Here is a 17,710-nt window from a genome sequence, read left to right as displayed (position 1 = left end):
ACAAAACAAAATAATTTCTTTCACATTAATAGCATTAATAATGACATGAGTTGCTCACATTTCTGGAAATTATGCAGTGATTTAATGTAAAATTGGTATAGAATGTCTTTATCCTTTATTGTTGATTTTTCCTTAAGATATTGTATCCCAAACTGCACCTGACGTTTAGTACTATCATTGTTAACCAACAGCCATCATACATAATAATATCTTGTGCTGTCAGAAAATATATTTTAGATTTCACAAGCTGTATTAACAGAATAAATCAAAATCATTTTGCATTAGAAAGAAGCTAGCTATAAAGACTGCATTATTGTTTATTTGGCAGAATTGTCCAATTGCTTTACAAAGGATGTTTGTTGGAACATCATCAATGTTAAGGTACGATGCACTCTAGATTTAAAGAAATACCTAGTTTTTATGAAGATAAATGGGTAGTTGTTCCTTGAAAAAAAATCTTTTGAATGTATATACAATTGAGCACAGTTGAGAATCATGTAATATTGAATGTATTTAGTGCTAAATTTTGTTAATATTATAAAATATATTTGCTTTGCCCCAAATTCTGAAGTTAATAACTTTGAAATGAAACCATTGCTTTTACTAAAAATACTTCACAATCCAGTCTTAGCTGATGTCTTTAAAAGATCAACATCAGAATTTTCTAAAAATATGTTTTAGATTTGTTTTTTAATATAAAAAACACCACTTACTAGCTTTGAAGCCTTTGGGATTAGCAAAAAAGAGAAAACCCACTAATTACATATGGTTTAAAGTAACCCATATTAATCTCTCAACCTGAATAACTGCAAACAGAAAACTTAATATTGTCATATTTCATAAAATTTCTGAGGTCGAATTTGAAATAGTAAGGACACTCAGTGTAAATAGTATTATAATTGTCATCCTTTTTTGTTTTAGAGGGCTTAAATTTCTTCTAAAGCAAAGCACTTCTCTTATTAAAACATAGTTTTAAAAATAATTTTTAAAAGTTTTTGGGGGCGAACAGACATTTATTTCTGAATTTTTAAGCAAATGCTTATTCTGCATACTTAGTGAGGCATTTCGTGGTAAATTGTGCACTTTGGCATCCCTGAGAATTAAGTTCAAATCCTGGACAATATTACACCTGCTGTGTAATTTTGAAGAAAATAGTAATAATGCTACTAACATTAAGAAGAATACAGAGGAGAAGAATATCTAACATTTTTTGACACTTTCTACATTCCTGAAACTATTCTCAGCACTTTACATATATGAGCTTATGCAATCATCACAACACTTTGAGATGAATACTGTTTATTTAGAGAATTTACATAAATATGTAATGACGTATAGAGATGCAAATATGTAATGATGTGTGGAATTGATAAATTGCCCAAGGTCATACAGCATATAAGTGATGAGGCTGTAATACACACTTAGGTAGTGTAACTTCAGGTCCCATGATCTCACCCATTTCCCTGAACTACACTGAAGTTTCAAAGTCTGTTTTCTCATTTGCAAAATGGAGTCAATACTACTACAGCAACAATTTCTGCTACCATTGCTGCTACTACTATTCATGGTATTGCAATGCAGAGTCAATAATCAAAATCTATTTTGAACCATACAAATATAAATTGACCCTTTACAGAAAGTGTCCATGGTGGGGTAACACTTTTAAAGACTGGCTACTTATACTTTCTGTTGATCTACTATAATCATTGAAAAATATACTTATAAAATAGAATGACTCTTTATGTATACAAATTTACCTGTTTGAAACTTAGGTTTTTGGCGATTATGTGATTCATGGAGATCACAGTATTAGAACTAGGCATATAGCTCATACAGGTTTTAACTTCAACTTTACTCAGAGCACTAGTCTTCGGTCTCAGATTTGCTGTTGTGATAGCCCATATTTGTCACTGAGAAATGATTATGGTTATATTAAAAGTTACAAACAAACAAAACCTTTACCCAAACTTATTGATTTAATGATAAATTTGGAGTCTGAGGTTTCAGTTCTATCTGTGATCTACTTTTATTGAAAGTTAAGAGGATGCATTTCAAAATCCAAGGATTCCTTAAATTACCTAGCATTTAAAGGATATGTGTTCATTGAACCTTTATAACAACCACTTTATAGCTTCTGAAACTATATTACTAAATAGCTTCTAGAAGGCTCAACATATTTCCAGTTAATGAGCACACAAACCTGAAGGCTTAAGAAAACAATACTGTGAAATATGAACACTTTTGATGGATAGATAGAAAAAAGGAAGAAAGGCCTCTGTGTGCTCTAAGATTTTATTAGGTTACTCCACCTGTAAAAACAGATGCTATATCTGTTTCAAGTCATTTTGTCAAATGATATTTTAGGCACTTTCTAAATGATAATCAATCTTGAGTTTAGAAGTTCAAAACTTCTATTGTTTTAAAGATATTTGCTATACACAACAATTATAATAATATTTCAAAAGTGTATTTATATTATGATTAATTTTCAATGGAGCATATAATCATTTCCATTTTTATTTTAATATTTTTTAAAAGTAATTGAAGGAAGATAACATTCTTGCCATTTATATACATTGTTTTTCTGAAAAAGGACTATAATCTTGAATATTTATTTTAAATCAACTGGAAATATATTAGTGGGGTTGTGGTTACAGCTTGGAAGTAGTCTTTTTTTGCTTGCTTTTGTTGTTGTTGTTTGATTTTTTTTTTGAGTCTGGGATCTCACTCTGTCACCTAGAGGGGCATAATCACAGCTCCCCACAGCCTTGACCTCCTGGGTTCATGCAATCCTTCCCCCTCAGCCTCCGAATAGCTGGGACTACAGGTGTGTCACATCACACCCAGATAATTTTTTGACAGTTTATAGAGATGAGATCTTGCTGTGTTGCCCAGACTGATCTTGAACTCCTGGCTCAAGCAAGTCTCTCATCTCGGCCTCCCAAAATGTTGGGATTACAGGTGTGAACCATGGTACCCAGTTGGAAATAATCTAATTATCTAACAACATAAGTATGTGACTTACCTAGACATAATGTGCAGTTGTTTCTATTTATTTGCTGTTTGACCCTTTAATTCCATAGCTTGTTGCTACTCCTCTCCTCTTTTCTGCCTTTCTAGTCTTTCCCACTCTTCTACTTCCATGACTTCCTACTCATTCTCCCTTCTTAGAGTCCAAAACCACTAGAGTGAATCAGGAGTGAGTGGTGGAAAGCAGAAAGGGGCACACATCTTATTGCTCCTTTCACTTTCCCCAAGCCTAGAAGCATACAGATAATAAACCTCCATTTCTAACTGGGAAACTCACTAGGTGGAGATTAAAGATGAAAAGTGTGTGTACCAAAGACCTTAATAGATACTTCATTAAAGAAAACAAACAGATGGCAAAGAAGCAAATGAAAAGATACTCCACATCATATGTAATTAAGAAAGTGCAAATTAAAACCACATAGAGATGTCACTATACACCTACTGTCAGAATGGCCAAAATCTAGAACACAGGCAACACCAAATGCAGACAAGGATATGGAGCAATAGGGACTTTCGCTCATTATTGGTGCAATGAAAATGGTCCAGACACTTGGGAAGATGGTTTCTTACAAAACTAAGATCATACTGGATCATACCATGTGATCCAGCAATTGTATTTCAAAGAGTTTAAAACTTACGTCCACACTAAATCCTGCACATGGATGTTCATAGCAGCTTTATTTATCAATGCCAGAGCATGGAAACAACCAGGATGTTCATCAGGAGGTGAATGGATACATAAACTGTGGTATATCCAGACGATCAGATATTATTCAGTGATTAAAAGAAATGAAGCATGAAAAGTCCTGAAAGAAACTTAAAGGTGCATTACTAGGTGAAAGAAGCTCATCTTATAAGTCTACATGCTGTATGATTCCAACGATATAACATTCGAGAAAAGACAAAACTATGGAGACAGTAAAAAGATCAGTGGTTGCCTGGGGATTTGGACAGAAATGGATGAATAGGCAGGGTACAGAAGATTTTAGGGCAGTAAAGCTACTTTTTATGATACTATAATGGTATATATATGTACAAACCCATAGAATGTACAATACTGAGGGTGAACCCTAATATAAACTATGGACTTTGAGTGATAATGAAGCATCAATGTAGGTCCAGAATTTATAGCAAATGTGTCACTCAGGTGGGGGATGTTAATAATGGGGGCAGGTATGTATGTGTGAGGACAGGGCTATGTGGGAAATCTCTGTACCTTTCACTTAACATTACAGTGTACCTAAAACTGCTGAAAAAAATTAAAGTCTATAAGAAATTCATATAGCTTAATGTCAATTATGTACAAAATACTAAATGCATTTATACAGAGAGAAAATACTAGGGGGAATCCCTCCAAAACCCAGAATGTTTTTTATTTAAAAAGTTTATTCTTGCATGCTTAAACTTCAATACCCTTCAAGTTACTCTCCATTTGGTGCAGTGACACCTATTGACACACTTTTTCCACTGCTCAAACCAGTTTTTCAACTCATCAATTTCAATGCCTTTTAGTGCTTCTGCTCTTTTTGTTTTACCTCTTCCACATCAGCAAAATGTTTCCCTTTGAAGACCTTTTTCACCAAGGAAACCAAGAAAAAAACCGTCCGTTTGGGGGGAGATCAGGTGAATTGGGAGGGTGGGGCAATGGGGTCATGCCGTTTTTTGGTCAAAAACAGATGAACATGCAGCCCGGTGTGGGTGGATGCTCTCCTAAATTATCCATCATGACATGGGCAAACACATTGAAAGAATCTCCCCTCACCCCCACCCCCCCAAAAAAAATCCACTGAAGCTGAACACCACCTCCTAGAACAACTCTACCTGGTACACTGATGCCAATGGGTTGTTAGACACTTACCAAGCTGTGGAAGCCTGTACTACAAGGGTCTGACCCTTCAAAAAATAATTCTAGGTTTTTTTGGGTCTTCCTTCTTAAATACAGAGAAAAATAACCTCTCTCTCTCTCTCTCTCTCTCTCTCTCTCACACACACACACACACACACACACCCACACAATGGATTTACTAAAGGAAACTGAGAAATCATGTGCAAACAAAACATTGTCTTTAAAAATAGATTTGTGCCTCTTCACTCTGTGAGTGCTTTCTGCATCATGGAGACATTTTGGGACAACTCGCTTTTATTTTTTCCTTTCTTTTTGTCAGGAATGGAGGTTGTACAATTTGACTTTTCTGACAGGATGTTATCATAAGAATAAGCTATCTAATAGATTCAAAAATTATTATTTGTCTTTGATACACAGAAAATTTGTTCTATATAGTTCTACTGATGTCAACAGTTCATTCTATATTGTGTCAGAATCAAGAATTTTTTATTAATATACTTCTGAAATACCAGAGAATTATTTTTAGAGTATTAGGGGTGAATTTTATTATTAAATTCTTAGATGTCTATACATACATATTTTCTTTACCAAATTGATGTTGCAATAACTAAGCAAAGTTTAAGTGTCATTTTGCCCAATGTAATGTAAAGCAACATTCTACTAAAAAGTAAAGAATTGTATACTTAGAATGCTCATAGCTTCATTTGAAAAGAAAAGTACTGCAAAGTTACAAGGCAGTGCCTCTATAAGTTTTGCTTCTAGTTCAGACTCTGGTATTATTGAAGCAATATTTATTTCTTATTTATTGATTTATTTATGGAAAACACATTGAAAATTAGAGTGCTTTGAATCAGTAATTCTCACATCACTAATAATTACTAGAAATAAAGTGATAATAAAAATCCATATTTTACAGAAAATCAAAAGTTTTAAAGCACAATGAAGTTCTGCTTCTCAGTCAGCACTACTTATATTAATAATGTGGCAAATTCTAGAATAACTTAAAAAATTGAAACTGATGTATTACTCACTATTAACAAGGACTCATGCCATTGAAATTTATATGAAACAACCTTTTGGTAAAAATGTGATGACATATTTCTCTATTTCTATAAGACAATTATGTCTGGAATGATGTTTAACTTGTCTTTCACCCCTGCCCTTACTCAAAGGCTCTATCGGTTTTGTTTTCTCTTTAGTTTTCATTGCTTACATTTTTCCAACATTCACCCTCTTGTTCCAATAATGACAGGTGGCGTGGTTTTATGTCAACATAGTAATGTTCACCATTCTCGTGAAGTTCTTTGTGAGAAGGTAGCATTACATACACCATCAGCCACAACAGTCCCATTTTATCTACCATAGAGAGGGCATGAAAGTTTTCATTTCTTTACCCCTTACCACATACACAAACTGTAAAATCTAACAAGCCTGGAGCTTTTATGAATACTTGATCAAAGTTGAAATTCGATGTGCACTGGAATGTATTGGTTGTGTTCAGGTCAGCATGTGGGTCCAGAGGCTTGTAATAGCCCCTGCAGCCCTTAAATCTCAGTCTGTTCCAAGATACGCTTCACTGCAAGGTTCTACAAAAAATACCAAATACAATATTTTCATTAAAATATGTGTTTCAACTACTATTTAAGATTTTCAGCAGAGTTTCAAGTATTACAGTGACGCTATATTTTATGTTTTCTCACACAACAAATTTTTCTATTTATTAGCATGGACATTCAGCATCTTTGATACACCTTTATTTTCTATATAGTGATTCCTCTTATTTAACTAAGTAATCAGTTATTTGGGACTTTGAGAGATAGTCTATATTTATTAGATAGTAAACATTTCTTTATTTGTTAAAGTAGAATTTTAGTAGCCAATTAAACATCACAGAGCAGATTTGAAAACTTTTTGAGTATACACCAAATCTTATGTGCTATTCTGGCAGCTTTAACTTTAAAATGTGTTAATAAGATTGAATACCTAAAAGAATGAAATAATTTTGCATTAAATAAACATTTATTGATATACTTAGAAAAAAAATCTACTTATAGTAATCCTTATATAGTATGACTGTTCTCTAATCAAAATTCATTAGTTTGAAAAATAAAAATCATTATATTTATACTCATGAAAGGATAAATATTACCTTATGTTTATCACCAAAACCCATAAATGTGACAGCATCTACTACTAACATATTACTAAGCTTTATTCTGCTATTAGAGTATTAATTGTATATGCCTCAAATGATGTCTTCTCATTTTTAAAAAATTATACACAAAAAATTAAAATGTCATTAAGTTGCACTGTTCAGGATGAAATACTCAAAGTAGAAATATGTAATGTGCAGTACAGAGCATTATATGTTCATTGAGTGCCCTATTTCTATCTTATAACAGAAGGCAACATATTTATGCCAAAGACAGCAAAAAGGCAGAGAGAAAAAATTAAGGTTTTGGAAACTTTGCATTTAGAAACTGATTAACATTAATGATTGGGAATTACTAGTCAATTTAGAAGTATAGAATTGAGTTTTAAGATGTTATAAAGTATAGTTTATCATACATTAAGCTAGTTCCTACCTAAAACTTCAGTAAATTCATAGAATATTAATTTAAAAACCTGAAGTTACTAAAGCTAAAAGAAATGTATTAGTAAATAGTCTTATAACCATCCCCCTCTTTCTTGTACCATTATTTATATATTAAATTGCTATTTAACTGTTCAGGTATGTATGTAGTATTTACCTGAATTTTAAATTTCTTGATGGATTTGAACTGTTTCAAACTTTGATGTCCAGTAATACCGGGTCCAGCTGAGTAGACTCATAAATACCTGTTAATTTGATATGGTAATTATGTTCAAGTTTATCCATATTCAAACATATGCTGTGGGTATACAGTATTGTATAAAGTAGTGTAGAAATACTGACTTCAAGTAGCTTAATCTAGTAGAATTTGGTGGATCAAAGGAAGTAAATGTTTCACTCAGACTATGAGCTTAAATTTATAGGTAAATTTCAAGGTGTGCAAAATAAATATCTACTGACAATGATGTAATCTAAACTAATTACATCTTCATAGTAAAATAATGTTGCCAGTAGCATAGAAGCAGAGTTTAAATTTTTCTAAATTGTGTGGTCAATAACAGCTTTCATTTTTCTTGTTGTTTACATTTTATTTTAAGACTAGAGAAAGTTCTTTTAAAAATTTTTGAGATTGAATACTTATAGTTAAGAAAATATATAAAGGTCACTTTTAAAAGTTGCATTTGGATAAATACCTATATTTAAGAAAATATATAAAGGTCACTTTCAAAAGTTGCATTTGCTAGTAGTGACAAAAGATATTAACATATTTTACTGAAGGCCACTTGCTTTAAATTGTATTTTTCTTCTAAAAAGAGTAAAACAAGTACATGGTATTCCAATGACATTTATGTTTATCATTTCATATTATCATATTCAAAGGATTATTTGAAATAAGATGAGGACAATATATTATCTCCACTTATAAATGATGAAATTGAGATTAAAAAATTCAGTGCTGCTCAATAAAGACCTATAGAAACGGAGTGACCTCAGATTTACTTGAACCTTGGTCTGCTTGTCTTTTAAGTCCTGTGCTTAATTGCCTGAGATATCTAGTATTTTCAATGCAAGGTATGATGCAATGTTTTTGCTTTATAGAGCAATTAACTACACATTTTATTTACCCCCTCACAGAATCCATTGTTTGTTATAGAGCTTTTCTTTCTTAAATTTGGTTTAATTTGTCTTTCTTTTAATAATGGAGGGAACAGGTTGCAAATAAAATATGTATTTGCAAATTGAAAAATTACATATGTAAGTGCACATGCTTCATTTACTGTGTTCAATTTCTATCTTTAGATGAACTCCATAATGGTTTGGATGTAAATCACTTAAAAAACGTTTTCACCTCTTGTTCACATCTTTTCAATAAATATTTATCGACTACCTACTCTAGTCAGCGGAATTGCAAAGGACATCACAGTCCTTGTTGAAGAATATGATGATACAATAAGCAAAATATATATGAAAAAAATAATTATAGTACTGTCTGGTTAAGTGCAAAATAAACAGTGGAATACAGAAAATGATTAATCCTAAAGATGCATGTAAGCTAAGATTGAGGAGCATTACTGAAGCAACATTTAGGAACTGGAAAGAGAATATTAACAGTCTTTTTATATGAAGATGGCATCATATTAATTATCACAGGCTAGAAGTGATCTTAATAGATAGCTATATAATTAATACCAGAAAAATTAATTTCTTATACCAAAGGAAACTTTCTAGTAAATCCTTCCCATTTTAAATGATTAGAAATTATAAGCTATTCAGTATCATCTAATTTAAATTTCATAGGCACACTTTACAATTAATTTGTCCAGGAGCATAAGTTAGGATGATTTTTTTTGTTGGGCGGTTAGCTTTGTTTCATTTTCACTGTCCTTGTTGGGCATCTTTCTTTCCTTAGGAAGATGTTGTCTCTTACACCCAGGGTATTTGTTAAAGTCTTTGGATCTGTACTTAACTGATGACCTAGAAGAGTGAATCTCTAAAGTGTGAGTCCTGGACCAGCAGCAACAGCATCACCTGGAAACTTGTTAGAAATGCAAATTCTCAGGTCACTCCCTAGACCTACTGAGTCAGAAATCCTGGGCTGGAAGCTCAGCAATTACCCTGCAGGTAATTCTGATGCATGTTCAAACTTGAGACTCACTGGCCTAGGAGAAATGAACTATTGCAACCTTTGGGGAGACAAGATTCAGCTCACGTTGGTTCAATACCTATCAAAAACTTGTCTGAGAGTGATTATGGAGGATTGCATGCAGAATATGCATGCAGAATACTCCTAAAGGAGTCACCTAAAAAAATCCTCTAAAATCTAACCTTAATTCATTAAGTACACAGTTACTGCTGATTGCTTCATAACTGTACCACCGCTATATTGGATCCATATAAAATGGCTTAACACCTGTAGCCTAAATTTAGGGAAATTATCATTTTTGAAAATATTTCATTTGCTACTTTTTGTCACAGTGTTGTAGGGAATGTTGTTCAGAATCTTTTCCAGTATTTGCTACCTAAGGGCCCACGGGAGAAAAAATATAACTCAGATTTTACTGCTTGTGATAGTTCTGTTTGTGAGCAAGTTATTTCCGTTCATCTTACATAATAAACCTTGTAATTTGATTACAATTTTTTCTTAATATGAGCTGTTAGACAGCTCAGCATTAAATTTGTTGCTAACCTCTAGGAAATATATCATAGTTAATAATGTGTCTGTTCTGATCCCCAAACATTTTTTCACTTTAAAAAAAAAAATTTTTATCTTCTTACTTGTGCCATATAATGGCCATGTTAAGTTTCTTTTTGAAGACAAGTTGAAGGATTGCTTAGCCAGTTAACAAATAACATAGATGGGGAACTATAGAAAATTTTGCAAATAAATGGAAGCATTCAAAACGGTTAATGCAGTTTTTATGAATTAGTGGAATCAAGGATGTAGCATCATTAAAGATACTCTTGTCAGAATAGAAAATGAAGCTCTGATGGGCTCAAGGATTTGCTGATGGTCAGTGAGGCAAGTTAATGATGGTATCAAGGTGAGAATTTAGCTCACCTAACCTAGATGGCTAAGTACTGTTTCTATTGTTCAATGGAGCTTGAAGTCTTTACCACTATATGAAATTTTGTACTTATTTTTAAATATTATATATGCATATATTAGTGTATATAATCCATTATTTTTATATTGTGTTCTTTATTTATATTTCATGTATTCCCCACATTAAAAATCTGTAGAGAAAAAGTAAGTTTTCCTTTTAAGAAAAATTATTATCCACAGCATTAAGCATTCAGATTCAAAGAAACTCGGGGGTACAGAGATTTGAGAGATTAGATGAGATTAGTCTTTGAGACCTCAGAGACGATTTGCCCAAAGTTTACAGCTCTTCTGTAGTAGAATGGGACTGGAACATAAGCATCTTTACTCCTGATAGTAGAGGTTTTGCTACCGTAGAGAAAGATAAACAAATAAAAAGCATTTTTTAAATAAAAAGGAATTGTAATGTGTAAAAGTACAATTATCGCAGAGATACTAGCAGTAGGAATAAAGATGAAGAATTGTTAAAAACCTTTTCTTGAAGTAGAGCCAATTCTTTCATCACATTTATCAATCTTTTTATCCATTCTATTCCATAAATGCATATCACTACTCACTACAGGAGGTAACTGAGTGAGATACACAGTGATAAATTTTTCTTGTTAGGAGAAATTACATTCACTAACTTGAGCTACTTCAGCATGAAATTCAAAAAGAATCATTTTATCTTAATTTACATTCTTGATTCAATGAGAAAAATGTGAATTAATCCAACAGAACTACAGATGCATTGCCTCAGATACTAAAGGTACACTAAATTGGTATCATTAGAAGTTCATCAATTTAAACATCCTCCCAGGTTTATTAGAATAGATTTTAAGCAAGGTTATCAAGGTTAGTTATGCTGAGCCTATATATGTTTTCAAATATTCATTGTGTCATTTGGTTTCATTTTACTGTTTTGATACATCTTTATCAAAACTCCTTTGCGTTTTTCTTTTCTCACCTCAGCCATGCACAGCATTTCTTAATCAAAATCACTGGGATAGTGCCGCAGTTCACTAGCCTTAGAAGCTGCTATTTGCCTTAAATAAATTACATGAAAACATGTTGATTGATAGATGTTGCATGTCAGAAAAGAAGATAACTGCATCTTCTTCAGCTTACTAAAAGGTCATGCACGCAGAGTGATAGGAACAGCCACAGACAACTTTGAGATAAAGTGTGTCATGAAAAAGTGTGCAATCTTGTAACCATGAAACATGGACTTGAAAGACATTTTCTTTTCAGATACAAATAATATATCCATTTATATTTAAATATTAAAATAAGAATAAAATATACTTTATCTTAACTATACTTTCCAATATTTTAGTAATATATGATCTCTGCTTTTCTTGTGTATTAAACAGTGGAATTTATAATCATTTTTAAAACTGACCTTTTAAGTAACTTAAAGTATTGTAACAATATGGCAAGATTTTGAGAAAATACCTTAATCGGGTTTATAATACACATTTACATAAGAATCTTAGAGATATGAAATAAACCTATATGTAGATAAATGTTTAATATTAATCAATTGTAAATAAAATTGTGTAGCCTTTTCTTATTTTAACTTGGATTTGCCATGGGTCTAATGGAATCTATAAAGAATCTATAGATTGAGGCTTATATTTTTTTTGTTTTGTTTTCTAGGCAATCAGTATATTTCTAAACTGTGAGGTTTTAAGCTGCATTTATGAAAATTTTTATAATAAGAAGACAAAGGCAAAAGTACTTTTTAAAAAATCTCTACATGCAAATATTGTGATTTTGTTTTTGGTTCTGCAATATATTTGAGGCATATCTATGCTAATTTTGTCTTATGTTATTTTTAAAAATTTTTCTGTTCTTTTATCATTATTTCATATCATTGCATCCATTAATCTAGCTTATTTTTTTTATTTTTTTATTTTTTTTTGAGTTGGAGTCTCACTCTGTCACCCAGACTGGAGGGCAATGGCTGCTCCCGGCCACCGCAGCCTCGACCTGCTGGGCTCCGGCGATCCTTCCACCTCAGCCTTCCAAGTAGCCGGAATTACAGGCATGCACTACCACGCCCGGCTGATTTTTTGATTTATTGTAGAGATGAGGACTCGCTGCCCAGGCGGGTCTCGAACCCGCAGGCTCAGGCAATTCACTCACCTCAGCCTCCCAAAGGCACGGGATTACAGGCTGAGCCACTGAGCCCGGCTCTAGCTTATTTTTAAAAGTTTGGTTAAAAAAGAAATCTGACTGTTTTGGAAGTACAGTTTTAAAACAGGATGGAATGATTTTAGTCAAAAAAAGACTAGCCATGTTCTTATCTATCCCAAATTACTTTGTTCTCCAAGAGTTGCCAAACTGTCAAACTGTCCAGCTTCATTATATAACAAAGATTCTGTTGTGTCATAAAGATATTCATAACAATTTTTATGGACGGCTGAAAGTGTATAAATTCACAGTTTATAAATTCACAATAACATGGCACTCTTCACTGTTTGACTTGTTTATATTGGCACAGATCCCCAAAGTGGAGACTGACAGAGTCAAGCAGAAATCTGGTATTTGAGTTGAAAGTTACACAGTTTAAGTGATGAACTAAACAGGCTGGTGTTTTCTTTTTCTTACTCAAAAAGTGCAAGGTTACACAATACAGATGGTTTTCATCTTTTCCCATAAATGCACAGATTCCTGGGATATAAATGACTGAATTCATCACCAATTAATCAGGGACGCTGAGCTATGCAGCTCTGTTTACAGTGGCAGAAAGTTAATATAAATTTTCATCAGAAGGGGAAGTTTACACATATGATTCTATTTGTCCTTCATTATTAGCACCTGAGTCTAGGCTAGAACGCATAATTGTCTACAGGCACAGGCCAAATAGATGCAAGGGAAAGACAAATAAGCACACCAAAAATAATATTATGGTTGTCTGTTACAATTCTCTCAATGGGATTCTTAATCTAGAAGTCAATATACAATAGGAGTGAAACTCTTTTCCTCTTCTCAGGCATGGCACAGCCGAAAGTAGCACACAGAAAAACCATTGCACTTTTTTTTTGTTGTTTTACTTTATTCTTTTTGTGAAGTTTATTGGATCAGTTTCTACTCAAGCAAAATATATCCCAAGTTAGTCTGTTAATATTATACATTTTGCCATCAGCGTTGTTTTTTAGTTCTAGTGACGGCAAAACTAACATGACAAAACAGTGCCTTTATTCAACTTTCTAAAATAAGTTAACTTAGGAGCATCTGTTTATCTTAAAGGTTTTTAAAATTGTGTTATAATCTTTAAATTTGTGGAAACTCAGATATTCAAAGTACACCAGTGCTGAGGTTCACAGTGGATAAACCACACAAATAACATAAAGCCAAGATCAATGGTCCTGATTTTAGGGTTATGGACATAATCTCTTCTATAATATATCTTGATCTGAAAATGTTGAAAGTAGCCTGGTTTGGGATGTCACACTCTATCAATATGAGGATATTTTTTATCGTATCTAATGTTATATTTAGTGCAAACTTTAATATAATTTATTTTGTTTGATTTTGTCTTTTAAGTTAAATTAAGCTAAATTAATTCACCTTTTATATATTGTTGAAAGTTGTTACTTTTTCCCCCAATCTGGACCTTAGTATAAATGTTCACATTATTTTCCTCTTCTGGTTGAACTTTATTACTGAATAATCTGTGCTCTTTTCTGGCTCTGTTTATTCCTTAATAAAATATTTCTATTTCTCTGTCTAGTAAGCAAATACAAATAAATTTTATTTTTATTGATTTGTAGGTATAAATAATATTGTCCACTGAAGAAAAGACAATGCATCTTTTCCTAACAAGACAAATTTAGATTTAACATTAAAGAAAAAACCATGCATCTATTCCTAACAAACACAAAATTAGATTTAACACAATTTATAAAATTCCAAATGTCAAATATGATGACTAGGTAGTATATAAAAATAAAATATTGGAAAAATATTTTGAAAGTGGCAGTATGAATTTTGTAAATTTATATTTGGATAATTTTTCACACAGTTTAATTTAAAAGCAACAGAAATCAATTCCATTTCTATATAAATTTCCAATTTACTTGTTTGAATCTCATAACCTATACTATATGTTAGGTGTTATTGATTAATTTAAGCAATTATTCAGAATCTTTTATCACTTGTTTCTCTCCATTTGTCCTACTTATCTTGAAAAAATGGTCCGTTTTTTTAATTTAAATTTCTCAAAAATGTGTTGACCATCGTGATAATATCCTGCTTTTTCACCTATATTTATAAAAATTATACTCCCAGCAACATTGGTATAGTAAGATTTCGCCATTTTACTGGCATACTACGTTAGGCTGACGTTGTTTCTGTCCCTCCATGTCAATATTGTAAATGGTTCCAGTATATTTTATTCCTTTTAAAAATAAAAGCCTAGCCGGGCTCAGTGCCTCAGCCTGTAATCCTGCGCCTTTGGGAGGCTGAGGTGAGTGGATTGCCTGAGCCCGCGGGTTCGAGACCCGCCTGGGCAGCCAGACCTCATCCCTACAATAAATCAAAAAATCAGCCGGGCGTGGTGGCGCGCGCCTGTAGTTCCGGCTACTGGGAAGGCTGAGGCGGAAGGATCGCCGGAGCCCAGCGGGTCGAGGCTGCGGTGGCCGGGAGCGTGCCACTGCCCTCCAGCCTGGGCGACAGAGTGAGACTCCGACTCAAAATAAATAAATAAATAAAAAATAAAAGGCTCTGAAGTTATTTAAAATGTTTGTAATACAGTTCATCTTTTATACTTATAGTTTGCCTATTAAAATATTTGGGAAGAGGCTGCATCAGTATTCACTCAAAAGAGAAAAAGAGTCACACAGGAAGACGGTTGTATCAACATCATAAGCATCTGGATGAAAACTAAGCAAATTATGCAAATAGATGTTTTTCATATTAAATATATGGATACACTTTTCAGGTTTTATCTAGATGTTTGGAATCATGTGGACATAATTATGACCTCTTTGTAACCCCTTCTTTTCCCTATCAGGTAGACAGAGATTAAATGACTTGTTTAAAAGCATTTGGTGTTGGATTTTTAAAATGTTTAGGACCTCACTCAGCCTTGAGTCCAGTGTTTTTTCACTAGAATAACCTGAACACAAAATACTATATCTCTAGGCTAACCAATTAGTTTGACCATTTAAAGTTAGAAGTTAGCTGTTTTAGCTTTTAGTTAGTACCTATCACTTCAATGCATGCATTTAAGTTGAGTGTCCTCAAACACAATTTTGACTTTTCATTTCTCTTTCTTTGCTGTCTCTGTTTCTTTTTTTGGCATAAAACCTGATTTATATAATGAATGTCAGATTGATTAAACAGGTACTCATTAAATCAAGATTACAGAAGGAAAGATTTGAGGAATCAAATTGTTTTCAAACACTTGAATTCATGTAGGAGCACTCATTCTCACATAAATAGTGTACTAATTACAAATTATTATTTTATGTTAATTAAAGTAGTTCAGTGGGACTTCTACCTGCCAACACTTAAGTGTTCAAGTTGCTATATATACTTGAAATTAATGAAACTGAATTACCTTTAAAATTTCAGGCTTTTCATTATTTTCTGTGATTATTTGCACTCATTCTTTTTAATTATTTTAATGCAGAGAGGTTTAAATGTATATGCATATTTATTTTTTAAAGTATTTAAGTAGTGTTTAGAGATTAAATAATAGGTGAAGTTAGGATAATCACTCAAAACAAATTATCACAAAAATTTCTGTACTGTCTGATTAAGTTCAGAACAAGGCCAGAAAACCCTTACTTACTTGTTACAATTTTTTGTGTATGGGGGGGAAATAGTTCTCCATTGCTATCAGTTTTCAAACTACTTCGTAGATGGCACGGAGGTATTATATGCACCGATAATACAATTTTTTATGATCAGAATAACCCCATGGTTACATCTCTCTTTGGTGAATAAAAATGCTAGTGTGGAAAAGTTATGCCTGTTATGGATAAAGAAAAAGAGGTTGGAAGAATAGTCATAGACCTGCCATATATTTCCACGCTGGTTCAAAACTCCAGCTATCCCATTCTACTTGCTTTTCTCTGGGCATGCTGCTTCCTGAACATGTCTTAATATATGCTGTTTGCTGTTTGTAATTCTTTGAAGCAACTTTAAATCAACAAACTTTGTTATCTTTGCTATTTCTGCTCCCACATTAAAAAACCAAAAGCACAAATACCAGTCAGATCTGTACGTATGACATATGTAGCACTTGTTAGATGCTCAATAGATATTTGCTTAGTGAATGAATAAATATTGACAAGAAGAGCAAAATGATTATTGTTTCTTCATACTAAGGAGACATGAGCAATGAGATTGAGCAATGTGCTAGGTAAAAAAGATCAGTTACCCGTACATTGCTGTATGAACTTTGGCATGCACTCACTATTCTGACCTTTTTCTCTTTTTTGCTTGTTCCCACATTTTCTTTTGGTAGTATAATTCTTGCAACTCCAAATGACTTTGTCTTTTAAATAAATCGAGATCTTAGTTATGGTCTTCTAGTTTTATTATGTGTATATTTTCATTTAGACTAAAACAAACAAAAAAAAAGACAGAGAAATAGGAAAGAAATCATGTATTAGTAATACCGAATGTTAATACCAAAAATTTAAACATTAATTGCCAAGATTTATTAATCACATGTCACCTCTTTGAATAGTTATTTGAGATTTTTTTCACTTGAAATGTAACAGGGAGCAGACAGCAGACACTCTTGCTGCTGTCCTGCTCATTGTGCCCTTCTCCAATAATTTTAAATCCAACAATGTACCTTCTCCAATAAATTTACCTTTCTTAACTTAAAAAAAAAAAAAAGAAAAAGAAATGTAACAATGATCAAATTGTGTTTTGCCATTTTTTAATTTTTATAATTGCATGGAGACAAATTTCTTGAAAATACTTAAATGTCAGCATCAGACAAAATATGTCATATTTGCTGCAATTTTACTTAAATGTTTTTAATATTGTTTAAATATTGACCAAATTCAAATTTTACAGAGCTTCAGGACTGGCCTGATCTCAATGATGAACTGCTCAATGATTGGCACTCACTAGGAATTACTCAATGAGTGATAGATAATGAATTACAGAGAATCTTTGAGGAGATATGTAATCC

This window comes from Carlito syrichta, unplaced genomic scaffold (assembly GCF_000164805.1).
Source record: "Carlito syrichta isolate Samal-C Ts95f unplaced genomic scaffold, Tarsius_syrichta-2.0.1 Scaffold316354, whole genome shotgun sequence".
Taxonomy (NCBI): domain Eukaryota; kingdom Metazoa; phylum Chordata; class Mammalia; order Primates; family Tarsiidae; genus Carlito; species Carlito syrichta.
This window is presented reverse-complemented; position numbering follows the sequence as displayed.